Source organism: Plectrocnemia conspersa, unplaced genomic scaffold (genome assembly GCF_051122295.1).
Source record: "Plectrocnemia conspersa isolate PC_06_02 unplaced genomic scaffold, ASM5112229v1 ptg000008l, whole genome shotgun sequence".
Lineage (NCBI taxonomy): Eukaryota > Metazoa > Arthropoda > Insecta > Trichoptera > Polycentropodidae > Plectrocnemia > Plectrocnemia conspersa.
The window spans coordinates 20,123,076-20,141,029 of NW_028277172.1; the positions used below are offsets into that span (position 1 = coordinate 20,123,076).

Below are 17,954 nucleotides of genomic sequence, written 5' to 3' on the forward strand. Positions count from 1 at the left end.
TGAATTATGTGAAGAATTAAAAATACTCTGGAGATTGGTTAAGCCACATTCTTCACCACAGCTAAAATTAATAATTAACGATAAGAATATAAAACAGATATATCCCAACGCAATGACGGCATTTAGAATAATTCTGACAATTCCTATATCTGTAGCCAGTATTGAGAGAAGTTTTTTTAAAATTAAACCTCATTGAAAATGACCGAAGAAAGGGCTTTCAATTTTATCTATTGAAACTGAGATGACATGATCATGATCATAAAGAGTCGATACTTACATCCCGTAAGAGCGTTTTAAATTGATATTATTTTTTTTGTTGTATAATGATTGCAATAGATATATTTTACATTTTTTATTTGATAATAATATGAGCTTTTTGGATCACATTTTTACAGAATATGGCTCATGAGAATCTTTGTTAACAATTAATACATATAATATGTGATGTAATTTTAAAAAAATTATTCAAAAAATAGTAAAAGCGCTATTTTTAACTCTACCTATTAGCGGCACATAGCCTAGGGACGTCACTGATTATACTTATTAAAAGTAAAAAACTAAATAGATCCTTTTGCAGGTGTCAAAATGTCTAATCCTGCCCTGGCTTATATAATTAAAGTAATAACAATTTTTCAGGCACAAAAGACAGTGCATATTTATTTTCAAATAAGCCTTAAACTACTTTTGATATATTTTGTGTATAGAAACAGCACACATTTTCTTTGAAAACAACCTTTTCTAAAAGGTATTTTAATGACTCCTCATCCCCGGCGGCTACCCAATATGCTTAAGCGACAGTACACCGATGGTTCAGTAACTGGTTATATTTTCCTTAGCAAGCATATTTTTTTCGCGGAACCTTTATCTATATATTACAAATCTGCCAAATCATGATGACTTGACAGAATTCCCCAATGCGTCATGATGGCATTTATGCAAAATAAACATTTTACACACACACATAAGTAAATAAACTAAACACCCAAATCAAATACATACATATATAGTACTCACACTTTCACACATCCATTCTTATTACAAATTTTGTAAAATGAATAATACGATAATTGCGCGCGAACATAAAAGAAATGTGCACCACTACACATTAATTATCGCAGCTCTTTGTAGCTACAGACGAGAGCATGACAAAGGAGCATTCTCGAGCACAGACATCCTGGCCTCAACGGAACAGTATAAGGGACGCAATCGTGACTTTCTAGAACACTCTACTGCATCAACGGATTATAGACACCCACAGAATTTTTAAAATACATCAATTTGAATACATGCATTAATGAATATAACAACCAATATTTACTAATACGATATCTGAGAAATTTCATCGAAATCCTATCAACAAGGAGTACTTCGCTTCGCTAGGATTACATAACATATTCAAGTACGACACGAATTAACGTTAAAGCGACACGCGCTCCGCACAACAAAGCCGAGTATCCTCGTCACATTATCGAAAACTGGCATAATAAATCTACATCTCTGCTCGAACGTTACTCTTCATGACGCAAGTATTTCTTGTTCCGCCTAAACCATAGGGATTTTCGCCAACAATACTCTAGTTTTTTAAACGAGAAATTTGTGAAAATACTATGAAACACTTTCAGATCATTAGCATATTCTCGATTGAATGAAATTGATATAGAGGAGAGGACCAAAATTAGATCCATGCGGTACTCTAGAATGAGCGAAGTACCATAGCTAACACATTGACTCAAGTAACTCGAAAAGACTGTACAAGAAACAGAAGTTACTGAATTTCTGAAAAATCAGTTCATGACAGACTTTTTCATCGACTTCTAAAACCACGCGGACAAAAACCGTGTTGCTGCTCCACTAAAGCCTGTCGACATTTTTTTGTTAAATAATCTTAATCAATTATTATTTCTTTATACAACAGTTTAATAAATAATTCTTTACAGTTGAACATATTTGTAAATAATTATCATATAACTTAGCATGTGCCGAAGAAATGGCGACTGCAGGACTCTATGAACAAATCAGAAAATTTGATTTAAACACAAACTCGTCAGATTATTTGTGAATCCATATATTATTCAAGATAATAAAATGAGCCAATTAAAGAAGGCTGTCACGTGCAACGAATGGAAAGAGACAGACCAACTCGGAAAAGTGTATTTGACCCGATAGACGGACGGAGAAAATTTAGTACACGAGTTGAACAAAGCTAAGACCATTAAGGTCTTGTCCTATATATACATATCGTTAAAAGAGAAGTGCTTTATACTACCCTGGAGCAATTTAAGAGAATCAAATCATTACATTAATGACATATTTAGATTTAATGACTACTTTCCACGTGTTCTTACGATATTAAAATTTAGCTTAATGCAGTAATTTAGAATGAGTAACCTAAAAATCAATTTAGGAGTAATTATAGAAAATATTTCAGAAATTTCTGGCCTTAGAGCATAAAGACAACACTAACACAGTGCCAACATGTAATACACTAATATTGATTGATCTTTTACGCTGCGTGTTGTGTCTCATTATAAAAGGATTTATGTCGAGATGAAAGAAGAGACAAAGAACTTCACAATAATGTAGGTCACGTCCTCGAAAACAAAGGCGTATATGTACAACATATGAATAGTTACAGGCAGATTTATAGCAATTTTAATATAGTAGATGTTTTCATGTAAAACCATTTGATAACAAAACTGAACGTTTATTCCCCATAAAATATTATTTAGAATCTTTTGACATTTGACCATCAACACGCTATCCACCCTCGCATTCTATACAGCACGTATCATGTCATATGTAGCAATAAAATGCCGACAAAACAAAACCTACAGTATTATCGCAGGAAGGCACACAAAAGCTTATCGCTCCATAAATCCTCTAGTCAGAACTTTCTGAAAAATCTTCTATTGATTATTGGCTCTCGATTGATATTTTCTCGCATTTTCTAGAACACTTGACCACAAAAATAACAGTCGCTATAAAGCTGAACCTGCGTCCTAGCGCTTTGAGCGAGGGGAGTAGCTCGTCCGTGACGCAACTAATTATTACATAGGTCAACCGTAAACTAGGAAAGGTCGGAACGGATGACAGTGACAGACAAGTAAAAATAAATCAGGGAAACGTAAACTGAATCGACTTTGATTGATTGTTTAAAAGTATGAGTAACTTGATTTAAGATTAAATTCCCCAATATATATTTAGACCATCTTATAAATATATTGCGTATTTATAAATATTTTAAAAACGGTTATAAGTCAAAATTATACCATAATTTTATTTTATATTGATAACATCATAATATCAGATTCTACAAAAATACAACAATATTATAATCACGCGTCATAATCGATTAAGCGAATTATTGTATGTTTTTTTTAATATGTTTTAGTACAGGCGGCTCTCGACTTTCGAACGTTCGACAATTTCGCACAATTCGCTATTTCGCACATTAAAAAAACATTTTTTTTAAATTTAATTTTTTTTTTAAAACGTTCTGATAGCGGTGAATCTTTTGCTTCAATCGGACGTTCGTATGATACAAACAGGTCTACAATATGTTAAATTTTGCAAAATAAAAATTTAATTAAAGAATACGTTGAAAATTGTGGAAAATAAAGATATATTTCCACAATCTTTAATTTTATGTTTCCAAAAAAACACAGCAAAAAAAACATGGATGAAATGGAAAATCTTTGTCATCGTAGATCGATGACCAACATCAAAAAGAGGTCCCTCTGAGTATTTCAATTATTCAAGCAAAAGCTCTTAGTTTGCACAAAGATTGAAAGGATAGATTAAAAATAAGATTTTAACACGGTTTTTAAAGCAAGTAACGATTAGTTTTACAATTTTAAAATGAGGTATTCTTTTCATAATATTAAATTTACTGGAGAATCGGCTGATGCGGATAAAGATGCTGCAAAAGAATTTATTTCCTAATTATCCAAAATTATTGAAGATGTAGAATATTTCTCTAGCCATATATATAATGTAGATGAGACAGGTTTATTTTGGAAAACTCTTTAACAATGAAAAATATGAATGAAGCCTTCACGCACCTTGACAAATTTTTAAATATTATGGAAGATTGTAATCCCAATGGAGAACGCATATCTCAAGTGCATGGGGCGATCAATAAAAACATAGCATGTTATAAAATACTATATGAAGAAAAGAAAAAGAATAGTGGAAAACAGTTAACTCTTGATAACTTTTCAAAGGAAACACCCGCAAACCCTACTTAAACGTGTCTCTTAAACGCCTCTTAAACATCTTATATTTACTTGATAAATAAATATTTTAAAATACACAAAATTTCAATTTTTTTTACTTCCCTCGACTTTCGTACATTCAACATTCGCACACATTTTCAGGAACCAATTATGTGTGAAAGTCGAGCGCCGCATGTAGTTTATTATTTTTTTAATCTACCTAATTATATTATTCAAGGAAAATAAATACAAAAAACTTTCGGTTAATATATCCACGTTTACGGTCTAACCCTTTATTTATCAAGACCATAAAAGATCAAAATACTCAAGAGCACCACTGCAATAGAACACCTAATTTATTTATCTGTAATTTTAAATCGACGCTAAAAACAACGCAATCAAACGTTAAAATTGACTTTCGTAGACAATTTAGAGCGACATATAATTTTGCTAGCGCTTATCAATTAAATCATATTTTCGCGAGTCGAAATATATATTTACTGGTGAAAACATATTTGGACTTCACTAGTGTAAATATAACTCCAATGAAAAATACAAGCATTTATATATCGCATGTAAATAAACAATGATAAGTATGTAAATGTATATATTACTACGTATGGAAAAGTTGAAATCATATAATTTTATTAACACGTGCCAGATAAATTAAGTTGATTTTCACGCGAAAAAATATATATCTACTGGTGAAAATGTATTTTGATATGACTGAAATGACATATTTAAAAAAATACGTTCTATATATAAAGGATTATATCTTAAATTTAATTTTATAATGTCCTATTTAAGCGGAGCTACGCTAAACCGACTGTGAAGACCCTTAGAAGCTAAAGAGAAGCAGCTGCTTTCACTTTGACCGTACTGCATAGAGACTACGAAGATGCAGTACCCCAACAACAATATGATATCACGTAAATATGTCACTATATGGCCGTATTATTCATATAAAAAATAAACGTATGTGCCGACAAGGTATGTCTTTATAACTCGTGTCACGCAAAATTTCAGCCCAATAGCGTCTTTATAACAGCGAGTCAGATTTATCACAATACAATGTCTTAAATGAATCGGACGGCTTTTTGCATGGATGATTATGCGCCAGACCAAAGAATGACATTCATAAAGTCCTATGTAAATCTGAGTACTGAAAGACAGACTACAGTGCCTGGATGGGGTTAGAGTTTAAAATATCATAAAATAAAAGTGAGTAGAGACTGGTGCAGATTAGATTAAATGCACAGAATGATAAACTACCTATGAAGCTAAGACTTTTTTATGTTCTTAAATGCAACACGTGGATGGTTTATCATCGATTATTGTAAAAAATGACTTAATAAGCATACACGTCGAGAGTCGGATATTAAAAAAATTGTGCAGTCGAAGTCGTTTTTTTGTACCGACCCCGCAGCGCCGATAAAAAGGATCCAAGCTTGAAAAGCGTGCGCCACACCAGCTATTAGTGGCTAATCACCGGCAACGAATAAAAATTTCCATTTCGTTATTAGAAGGAGCCGTATCGTGACCGCAGTGTCCGGTGATGAAAAATGGACTGGTTATTATGCGTTACGTTGTCTATTTTGAAATGGTATCATATTCGACAACTATAGAAGAAAATCTGACATCATCAGAATGTGCTTTAGAGCTACAATGATGACATGGATAGCTCTCGAACTGACTGTGTTAACGCAAATAGAGTATAGTATCATCAAATCCCTTTTATAAGTTCCACACAAGTACAAATTTTCGTCCACTAATAATATACAACGGAATAGTTCACAAGTCACAGTGATATATTTGGATCGATTTTAGATAGGATAATCTTGGCCGGGGTCAGAACAACAAAGACGTGCCAAAACAACAAGAATAACACAAACAAACAAACAAACAAACAAAATATATCCGTGTGTTGATATTTTGCGTTGTTTATAAATAATAATATACATAACACTACGCGTTACGTAAGACGAGATTAATGAAGAAAAGTTTACGCGATCGCCAAAGGATGCGAGTTCTTCCAACTAGCTTAGACATCAACTGACGAACGGGACAAGTGGAAGAACTGGTATGCGCCAGACGAGACGCGAGATGGTACGTGTATTTTTCTAATTATACATGCATAAAAAAAAACGTCGTATTTTATGGGGAAACGCCGACACGTCGCAAAAAAATGTATTTCTGGCCCAAAAGTGCGTTGGCGTCGTGGGTCAAATATGCGCAAGTTTTGGCCGGAAAAATGAAAAGATCGTTTGATGTTAGACTAGCGAGAATAATATTATTTTGTAAACCAGTATATGCTTTATCACAAGTAAAAGCAAAGGAACCGTACTAGAAAAACTAAAACAAATAATTACCTCAATCTGTTCTTCAATAGTATATAGAAACATTTTAATATACAAAACTACAGAGCGCAGAACACCACTTTGTGATTAGCACATACAAAATATACTGGTCAATTATTGATTTATTTTATTATAATAATTTATGTATGGTTTTGCTTACAAGCAAAAAAATTCATTGAAACAATACCGAGAAAAACGTAACAATAAGTTGCTTTTAATATTTCGACATATATTTTGTAAAACCTTATGTATGCAAAAACACATTGAAAAAAAATAAATGATTCACATTGTCGTATATATAATAATACAAAGAATGTGCGACGCAAATACGCGATACGCAAATATGTAGCGTGATATAACCTACTGGTTCGAAATGCCGATAGGGTTAGATGTACCTAGTAATGGTTATGATACTAATTGCGTCAAAGCAACTGAATTCGCCAGTTTTACTTAATGTATTATTTTTAATAGTATCGTCGAAAACAAGTAACTTCTTGATGTATGGCAAATTACAAAAGAGACTCTCATACATACAAAAATAATAAAAGTACAGGCAGCCCTCGACTTTCGCACAATTCGCTATTTCTCACATTTAAAAAAAACATTTTTTTTTTTTTTAATTATAAACATGAGTGAGAAACGGAAAAACTTCAGTGTTAATACGAACAAAAATAAATCAAGGACTTCACACGATTCGAGACAAAGATGGAAATTATTAGACGTTCTGATAGCGGTGAATCTTTTGCTTCAATCGGACGTTCGTATGATACAAACAGGTCTACGATATGTTCAATTTTGCAAAATAAAAATATAATTAAGGAATACGTTCAAAATTGTGGAAATTAAAGATATGTTTCCAAAAAAACACGGCAAAAAAAAACATGAATGAAATGGTCTTTGTCATCATGGATCGATGACCAACATCAAAAATATGTCCCTCTGAGTATTTCAATTATTCAAGCAAAAGCTCTTAGTTTGCACAAAGATTGGAAGGATAAATAAAAAAATATTTTAACACGGTTTTTCAAGCAAGTAACGGTTGGTTTTACAATTTTAAAATGAGGTATTCTTTTCATAATATTAAATTTACTGGAGAATCGGCTGATGCGGATAAAGATGCTGCAAAAGAATTTATTTCCTAATTATCCAAAATTATTGAAGATGTAGAATATTCCTCTAGCCAAATATTTAATGTAGATGAGACAGATTTATTTTAGAAAACTCAAAAAAACAATGAAAAATATTAATGTAGCCTTCACGCATCTTGACAATTTTTTAAATATTATGGAAGATTGTGATCCCAATGGAGAACGCATATCTCAAGTGCGTAGGGCGATCAATAAAGACATAGCATGTTATAAAATACTATATGAAGAAAAGAAAAAGAATAGTGGAAAACAGTTAACTCTTGATAACTTTTTAAAGGAAACACCCGCAAACCCCTCTTAAACCTGTCTATTAAACAACTTATATTTACTTGATAAATAAATATTTTAAAATACACACAATTTCAATTTTTTTACTTCCCTCTACTTTCGAACATTCAACATTCACACACATTTTCAGGAATCAAATATGTGCGAAAGTCGAGGGCCGCCTGTATAACCATACCTCGATTTACGCTGTACCCGTTTCACGCAGTTTTGCTTTAACACAGTAAAAAAAACTTTTTTAATATATATTGCAATCGTATGTATTTGACGTTTAATTGTGCGAAAGTCAGCTTCTGCTGACGAAAATGTAGCTGAGGATTTTTTGCAAAAAAAATCGGAAAAAATTACTGGAAAGTCTTATTTCCCGCATCAAATTTTTAATGGAAGAAAATCTTCCAGTCTATTAGATGGACAATTTTAAATGTTTCATCCCAAAAGTCGAATGTTATTTGAAAAAGAAAAACTTCCATTCAAAGTTCTTTTACTATTGGATAATGTACCAGGTCACCCAAATATCGAAATTGTATTTTTACCACCCAATACAACTCAATTTATGTTAGGTTATGTCACTATGCATAAACCAATACACGTATGGTAATTTTAAAGCTCAAGGCATACTTTAATATATAAAGCGAACAGTCAATTGTGTAAAGCACATTACAACATAATTCAACGAAATTTAACCGTCAACTTTAAATGCCTGTTGGAGAGCAAAATGGCTAGAAGTAGTTAAACGTGACAATTTAATTCCAGCAATGGATGAAGGATATAGTAATATTCTGAGTTTAACAACTGCGTTGAAAAGAGCATTTAAAAATTAAGATTCGTCGACATTGACGAGTTATTCGTTGACCAATAAATATATTATTTACTATGGTGACTGAAAAATGTTATAGATGAATCTGACAAACCGAATGAATTCACTTCGTAAAATAATGCTGAAGTTCTACAATTGGCCGGTAAATTATAATATGGTTTTAAATATCGATCCAAATATAAGACGTGCTGTTAAATTTCAGTGATATTTAAAAAGCATTTGCGAGCAGTATTAAAAAATTGCAAGGATTTGAAATATAATAACAGTAAATCCTGCTAGATATGACTCGAATGAATCACTTTTAATATTTTAAAAGTAGCAAAAAACATAAAAGAATATAATTTTTTATTTCCCACAAAATTACTACAAAATATGCTGTAATATGATTCCCTCGAGTCGCGTCGACGAGTGTACTTAAGAAAGCTCTTCGTCAAGTTTATGGTATGAAATATTTTGTAAATAAATTCGTTTTTGTATGACACATAATTATCAATGCTTGTATTCTCGATTATTGTATTATAGTATATAAAAACAGAAGTATTGGACAACTCCCCAAGAAGCACGGCTATCCGACTTTTTATTGATTTGTCAAATAGTACTGATTTTTTCTCATCCAGATACTCACAGTTGGTGGCGCATTGTGTACTAGATAAATAAATTTTGTTTACACTATGTTTTTCGATGTAGGGTGCATTGGAATTAATTTGTTATGCTATGCACATGTATTTAATGATGTTAAATTATTTAAGCGTCACATTAATCTCCACAAACAAATCTATTAAAACACTTTTAACTAAATAACTCCTGATTAACGAAAATGTACTTAATAACATGTTATTTTATTTATTTATTTTAAATCTTCCGTTGTAAACTGACAAGCATAAGCCCAATGCGTTACAACGGGGTAAATCTGTATTATCTGGATAAGTCAATCAGACATAATGAATACATACAAGTAGGTATAAACCACCAGACAAAAAGTAATAGATGTCACTGTAGCTAAGGCCGGTTTTTAATAATAATGGTATTATTTTCTATAAATAAAAATTCGAGTGCCGCTGCCGGGGCTCGAACCCGTAACCTTATGCCTGTACTACACTCTGGAAGTTGTCCGAACTGAAGTTACAACTGAAGTCGGCCGAGACCTACGACTTCGAGTAAGCGACCACACTGTCGCAAATTTCATATGCCGTCCGGACGGCGGCTTCTGTCACGTACAGCCGGCATATTTGCGCGCGATCGAAAAATGTGCCAATAATCGCAATTTTTAAATTGTCATATTATTAAAATTACGCTACTGATAATTATAAAAGTTTGTGTGGGCACTCACCAATACAATATCAGTGAAAACTTTTCGGTCGTAAATATTCAATTTACGCAAAATCTTTGTCGGCTTTTGCAAAATGTCATAAGGCATAAAAATGATACTTCAGAATACGAACACCACATGTGTGACTATCCTAGAATTTGTCGACATCGATTCTAAATAAGAATTCGTTATGGTGTGACATTTATATAAACCGATCTAGGAAAATACATAAGGATATTCGAAACGATATTTTTTAACAAAATCAAGTACCACTAATTATTTAATTTTATATGAAAAAAAATATAATAACGATATCTGTTAGAAAAATATACTATCAAAAATATAATTAATCCCTTTTGGTGCCCTAAAATATTCAAAGATGTCAGTAAGAGTCTGTTGAAGTCCCCGATAAGCATGTGGTATTATAATTTGACCACGTGACTACCGATGCAGCGCTCGACGTGCGTGTTAACCATAGGACGCCTACGAGCATATTGAAATTGAGCCGAGTTACTCGTTCTATCTCAGTTTGCGAAACAACATACCTATCATTATCTCTCTTATTCCTGTCACTGCGAAAGGGGAAGTATCTCACCGCTCGCGCTCTAAAGAGCAGCTCCGACTTCGGTCCTTTTGCCGACAATGTTCGGAAGCGCTCGAAGCTGGCCAAGTCGAATGAATTACCCCCATTTTACCTCCCGTTCTCGGTAACCTCGGACAACTTCCGAGAGATTTTAGAGTGGGCAGAACCGAACTCGACCGAAGTAACCCATTATATTCTCCGTCGTTGGCCAACCTTGGCCAACTTCCAGAGAGTGTGTGCAGGCATTAGATTTACTAGTCTGAGATGTTACGGAATGCAATATTCCGTCCTATTAAAAAGAGTAAAAATGATTTGTATGATCTTGATTAATTTTAATCTTTAAAACCCTAAAAAGCAGCGATTTAATTTAACCAACAATTTCGCAGCAAATATAATATGTTTTTATAGCTTTATGCGTTACAACGGGGTAAATTTATTTCAAAAGGGTAAGTTAATCAGGCATAATGGATACCTACAAGTATTAACTAGCAAATTTTTCAGTCTGTGATTCGGTGACATCTATATAAATACTATTATAGATATTTTTTTTTTTACCGAGACATCTGGGTTACCAGTCTACATCTTTAGAACTACGCTATTCCAACCACATGTGTTCGATTTGCGAGTTGTTTATGAAGCAAACCAAAAGCCAATATTTGAGAATTACATAGTGTAAATAGTGTTGAGAGTTTCAAGCAAAAATTATACAACGTTTCAAAAAGTCCGAGTCATTCTAATTTAAAACACTGTTTCGAACGTTTTCCTTTAATTTCCTCCCTTTGCATAAATTCACAATAAATATGCGCAACGCCCTACTTCAACGCCGGCACTCCATTAAATAATAAGAGGGCTTATTTTTTATAAAAAAAAAACACAAGGAGTCAAAAGCGCCAAACGTTTTCATTATCGCCGTGAGAACGAAGCAAATGACACTACAAATTTAAATAAAATCGATATCCAGACGCGCGATACATAATTCAGGCTAATTCGTGACAAGAGTCGAATAGACGACGCTTTCAGCCATAACACCGCTCCGCATTATATTGTATATAATAATACATTTACAAAGTTAATCGCAACCATAATCGACGATGATTGCGTTTAATTCGCGATAGCATTAGGGTTATGATTGGATTGGTTTAAAAAGTGACGCACGGTAGTCGACAAATTATTACGCGTGATAACGTGACATAAAATATAGGACGAGCAACTAATTTAATCAAAACTGTTCATATTTTAATACCTGTATTTTTAAATTCGAATCAAAAATAAATTTCTTTAAAAAGGTATTTTGCCTTGGATGGATTTTACATAGGCATCGATCGACTTTGAGGAAGTTTAATTAGAAATTATGTATTTAATTTTATACATATTACATTTAATTTATACATTAAAACGTTAACGAAACAATTCTTTACATACCTATAAAATAAGGTTTAAATATCCAATAAAATTAAAATCAATATATAAGGAATTAAGATCATAAAACATATCTTTATTAGCAATTATACGATAGACAACCTTATATGAGCTGCAACACGGATTAATCGTCATAAGACACCAGATCATTTCACCACCACTAACCGAATTTACATAAGCTAACTAGTGTAGATTTCACAACTGCGTCCACTACAACACTCATCAGTGTAACGTGCCCGACTAACTACTGCCACCCCAAAATGGTATGACGATTTTGGACGTATCTTAAGGCTTCTTTCTAACCACAATAATTACACCCTAAATTATAATATCACAATATTTCAAACTGCGTGTTTAAGCTCATTGTATATTTAAACCATATAACATACATATGTATATGTATATGTATATGGAGTATACATTATTAAGAAAACTTTCGAGGACTAGAACAGGTAACTGATACGATATTGATCGAGACAAAATTCAAGATAGTTCGACAAAACCTCTGCAAAAAAAAATTTAATTGAATTTCGAGATTTTAAATGAGTTTATCTTGAATCATTCTGTACGTAACAATTGATGTAAGAATATCCTAATTTTTTGTAGGTTACAGTGAATATGTATTACCAGTGAAAATATATTTTCACTGGCAATTCAGTGAAATCATATAGGAATACATTTTTACCGAAGATATATATTTCTACCGGTGAAAATATAATTTAACTGACAGGTGGTAGTGAAATTATATGTGAATGATACTTAAATGCCACCATCGAATTTTGTTTCAGAAATAGTTACAAGGCGACATGTCACCTGGTAAGACAAAAATGTTAAGTTCCTTGACTTTCTTGACCAAGTGAAAATTCTAAAACTAACAAGGGACGTCATGATGAGGGCAGGTGGATACATTTACGTCCTCCCCCCCTTGAATTTGGCCAGAAAAATGCATGTCTTTTGTTAAAATACTATAAATCTTTATGAAATCGAAATAGTAAAAAAACAACCACTGACTTTTGTTCCTCCCCCATGAAAAAACTAAAATGACCCTTAACCAGAAATTATCAAATTATCCCTCAAAAAAAACAGCCTCGAATCTGTCCCGAAATATTTTTTTAAATACGTAATTTCAGTGAAATCATATCGGAATACATTTTCACCGGTAAATAATTATTTTTATTAGTGAAAATATAATTTATCTGAAATAATATAATTTATTTATATTATTTCAACTTTTCCATATGAAGTAATGTATACATACTATTTATTTATATACGATGTATAAATGTTACAGTGAATGTATATTTTTCAGTGAAGTTATATTTTCACTAGTGAAATCCAAATACATTTTCACCAGTAGATATTTATATTTCTACTCGCGAAAATATAATATATTATAGATAGGCACTAGTAAAATAATATGCTGCTCTAAAATGTCTATGAAACTCAATTTGACAGTTGCGAAATATCCATTTATTGTTCTAACCCTAAACTAACCTAATGAAAGTTCTAAAACTAACTATAGTTTTAGTTGGTCATGACTAAAATACAAACTAACTCAACTCTAAGGATAAATAAGCGAAAGAAGAAGTACAGATAGAGACGTCGCATCTCGCATATTGCTCCATAGTTTGCCTATACTATGTTTTAAGAATATGATAGTTATCCTTAACGATATTACTAAGGATTTACCCAGGTAAATGGCTTTGGCCAGGAACTGGAAAAAAATAAATATTAGACACTGTATTACTAAGGACTTCCGATATAAGAGTGTTGGTCAAAGTATATTTAAACCAAATTTTGATCAATAGGAGGGCGCAAAAACAATTATCACTTCTCAGAAGCCAAAAATTCGCGGCAAAAGCAATAAAATCGTGTCAACGCCTTCGCAGTGGGAAGGGATAATTGTTTTTTGCGCTCTCCTATTAGTCAAAATTCGGTTTAGATGTTCGTCATTCGATTCTCAATTATATTAAGTCGTAATATTGTAATAAAAAGTTTTAATATAAATGTTGGATAACCGAACGTTTTCATTGCAACGGCGACGAAAGTCTCGAATTTGACCGGAAAAATGCATGTCATTTAATGAAATACTATGAATCTTAATGAAATGGAAACATTATAAAAACGACGTTTACCCCCCCCCCCCTTCCACCCCCAGAAAAATCTGAATGACGTACCTGAAACTAATTATAATTTTTGTGCTATAATTAGGTCAAATTGGGTTTGGTTAGTTTTGATGTTGAATATCAAAAATATGAGTTTCGCAGTCATTTTAGAGCAACATACAATTTTACTAGCGCTGATCAGTTAAATTATATTTTTACTAGTAGAAATATATGTATATCTATCAATGAAAATGTATTTGCATATGATTTTCCTAAATTATATTTATACTAATGAAAATATAACATAACTGAAAAATACTCATTCACTGTAACGATTCGGTGATTATCGCGCAAACTAAATTGCGCACCACGAAAATTTCAATCAACAAAAATTTTGATCCTAAATCATATAATATTTTACAATTATATTAGTAATTTAGATTGGTATGATACACTTACATTTACTATAATTACATACTTTTTTACTTAAAAATAAATGTAGATATTAGACAGTTGGAATTTAAATGACAATCAATAAAAAGAGGACTTTTTATTTGCGCATTAATCCGGTCTCTTATTAGTGAAATCTCAGTATAGCGAAGCTCACGGGACCGAAGAAAAAATTTCGTTATATTGCATATAAAAAATATGATATGCTTTTATTTTATTTTTAATTACCATATTACTACAGCATCAAAATAACATATCGAGTCAGTGAAACACTTTGAATGTGATTTGTGAACACATATGGCACACGCCAAGTCAAGGACGAACAGAATTCGGTGAAATATTGTGTCAAGTGATAACGTCATTCTTAAATTCGGATCAAAATATTTCGTTATACTGAGATAAGTCTTCGTTATAATGAAAACTTTTTGTATGAAAGTTTTCGGGGACAAATTAAAGATTCGTTATACTGGGAATTTCGTTATTTCAGTATACGTTACAAAGAGATATCACTGTATATATTTTATAAAAGCGAGTCGTGGACAATTAAAAAGATAAGCAAAAAATCAGTGCTCTTGAGATGTGATTTAAGAGAAAATGCTTCGGATATCTGAAACAGCGAAAATAATAAAACCGACAAAAAAAAAATTTCATTAATAATATAACTTAGTTCTTTAGATACCTTGCCATAAAATTTAATCTTCGCGTTGCAATTAGCTTCTACAAGATTCGTTAAATATCATAAAAACTAATGGATTTTATCCTATTCACGTGCAAATAAAAGCGTTTTAGCGGACTGCTTAAAAGGAACGAGTGAACCAGCAGTGTATCTCCTTAATGAAAGAAATTAACATGTAAACGGTATATATTGTGACCTGGTCCAGCCATTTACTCTGAAGCACATTTTTAACCTCAAGATAAAGGCGAATATTTCAATGGAAGAAAAAGATTTTAAACTGCAAATAGCTCTAATTGTGACGAAGAGGATTATTAATTCTCCTCAATCTTATCTCAATCTTAATTCTCCTAAGATCTACTAGCCACTTTTATTCAAGAAAATTATAGGATTCTGTGTGAAGAATTTAGAATTTTCCAGGGACTAAAAATGAAGACTAAAGAGTGATTGGTATACCCTTCACAGAGATGTGCGACAACAAAACGATTAAGAACTATTACTATTATTTAATATCTGCTCATCCTAGTGTGCGCTACCATAGCCAAATTATTCATTTAGATTACCAGACATATCAGTCTACAAGTCTATGACGCGAATTATACGCCACGCAACGGGGCCGATCAGGTACGACCTTGTACAAAGAATGCGTTTCTTTCTTTACGTACAGAGTGCAAATAAATTGGCATGACTCCAAAAAAAACGAATCGTCTGCGATGGGTTAATATTTAGAGAGTATCCTAACTCAATTCTCATTTACATGCACTGCCATACGTCACACAGATCCTTCAAATTAGATCACTGGTATTTTAACGTGCATCGTAATGCAAATACTAATAATACTAACTTCATTTAAAATGGAAAATTCTTCATATGTGTGTGGAATTTTTCTCGAGAAAATGCGCGGCATGCGTGACCTGTCATCTCGTTGAAGCGTGGATACACATATTCTGCATCCGAAATGAACGGGGTCATTTTATTTTTGCATGCATATAATTACAGATGTACCTACTTAGTAATCCACCAACGTGTCGTTATTGTGAACAACCTACAAATTGTAAAAATCTGTATGGATTAACCGATCAAAGCGCGAAAGTGACGATTGTAATGTAATCAGAATGACCTACATTAAACTGACATCATCCGTTTGATTGATATTAACAATGATACATATATTTTCTTTATGTGTGACACAAAAATACATAATTTAAACTGTCGATTACACTGTTAATTTATAACTATTATATAAAATAATTTTAGTCAAACATATAAAAAACAAGCGTAGAAACACAATTGCTATATTAATTACCAGTAAACATTGAGCCATAAAACGTTTTATAAACTTCACGATTAGCAAGTGAATCATTTCAATATTGTTTCTTCAAGATCGATAAACCAATTAATGATATTACGCGATAGTGCACAACGATATTTGATAAAAAAAAAACTGCGTTCTAAATATATGTTAATAGCATCTTTAAAAAACTTTTTTATTTTTAAGACAGTTCTGCCACTTTAAATAATACTTAAGATCGTTAGATCTACTGATGGGTATGAAAAAGATTGTTCTATCGATAATTTATATTTTATATTCGTTTCCTAATATTTATTTATTTTAGATTAAATTAAGACCATCGTGGCCTAACAGGTTACCCCAATGCGCCACGATGGTCGAAAACAATTTTTAAATTTATAAAACAAAAAATCCGTATATATACATAAATAGAATAATAAACATAACAAAAAATTATAAAATATCAAAATTAAATGATACAAACTGGATCAGCTCCTCGTAGCTAACAATAAACAGTTCAATATGTAATGCCAGCGTATTAAGGAGCCGGATGGCCACAGCTATAGGCGAGTCGGCAAGTGTGTACATCCTAGCCCTAACGGCCATCAAAGGAGGACGCGATCGTGATTCTCGAAAATGTTCCGGAACCCAAAACTGGAATTCCTCGAGAATAGCTGGATTGTCGAAAGCACCTTTTAGTAATTTGAAAAAATGCTTAGCGACATACAACTTTCTGCGAGAACTCAGCGAATCGTATCCCAACGCTCCTAAAAGAAAAGCGTTGGGATATATGTACGGATAATAACCAAATGTCCTTTTGTAAAGGTATCTTAAATACCTTTTTTAAATTGTTTCCACTAAAAGGGAATATTTGGCTGTTCGGGGATTCCAAATTATAGATCCCGATTCAAGAATGCTACGAACTAAAGTGTCATAGAGGATGCGAATAACTGACGGATCGTCAAAGTGAAAGGCATTCCTCATAACAAAGCCGAGCATCTTGGAAGATTTATCACAGACGTCGTGTATGTGTAGAGAGAACCTCCATTTGCTCTCGAAAGTGATTCCGAGATCTTTAATGGAAGTTTCTCTAGTCAAAATGTTACCACCGAGATGGTAGAAATAAGCTGATGGCGAACGGGATCGAGAAAATGACACAGTATGGCACTTTCCGACACTAAAGGGCAGACGGTTAACGGAAGCCCATCTCCACAGAGAGTCTAAATCACTTTGTAGAGAGGAGTCCAAAACAGATCGAATGCATTTATATAATTTTAAATCATCTGCGTACAGAAGAAAACTT

General features: G+C 32.5%; 1 protein-coding gene across 18 annotated transcripts in view; it reads right to left on the reverse strand.

Moving 5' to 3' along the window:
* The window catches only part of LOC148233292 (serine/threonine-protein phosphatase 2A 56 kDa regulatory subunit gamma isoform-like), a 76,878-nt gene that overhangs the window by 30,489 nt on the left and 28,435 nt on the right, over nt 1-17,954 (reverse strand). The window contains exon 1 of one of the 18 annotated variants that reach the window (XM_088189314.1): nt 6,221-6,252. The exons of the other annotated variants lie outside the window; for them this stretch is intronic. The gene's annotated coding sequence lies outside the window, so the exon portion shown is untranslated. Of the gene's footprint in view, nt 1-6,220; nt 6,253-17,954 lie in introns of those variants that run through there. 18 annotated transcript variants of the gene reach the window in all.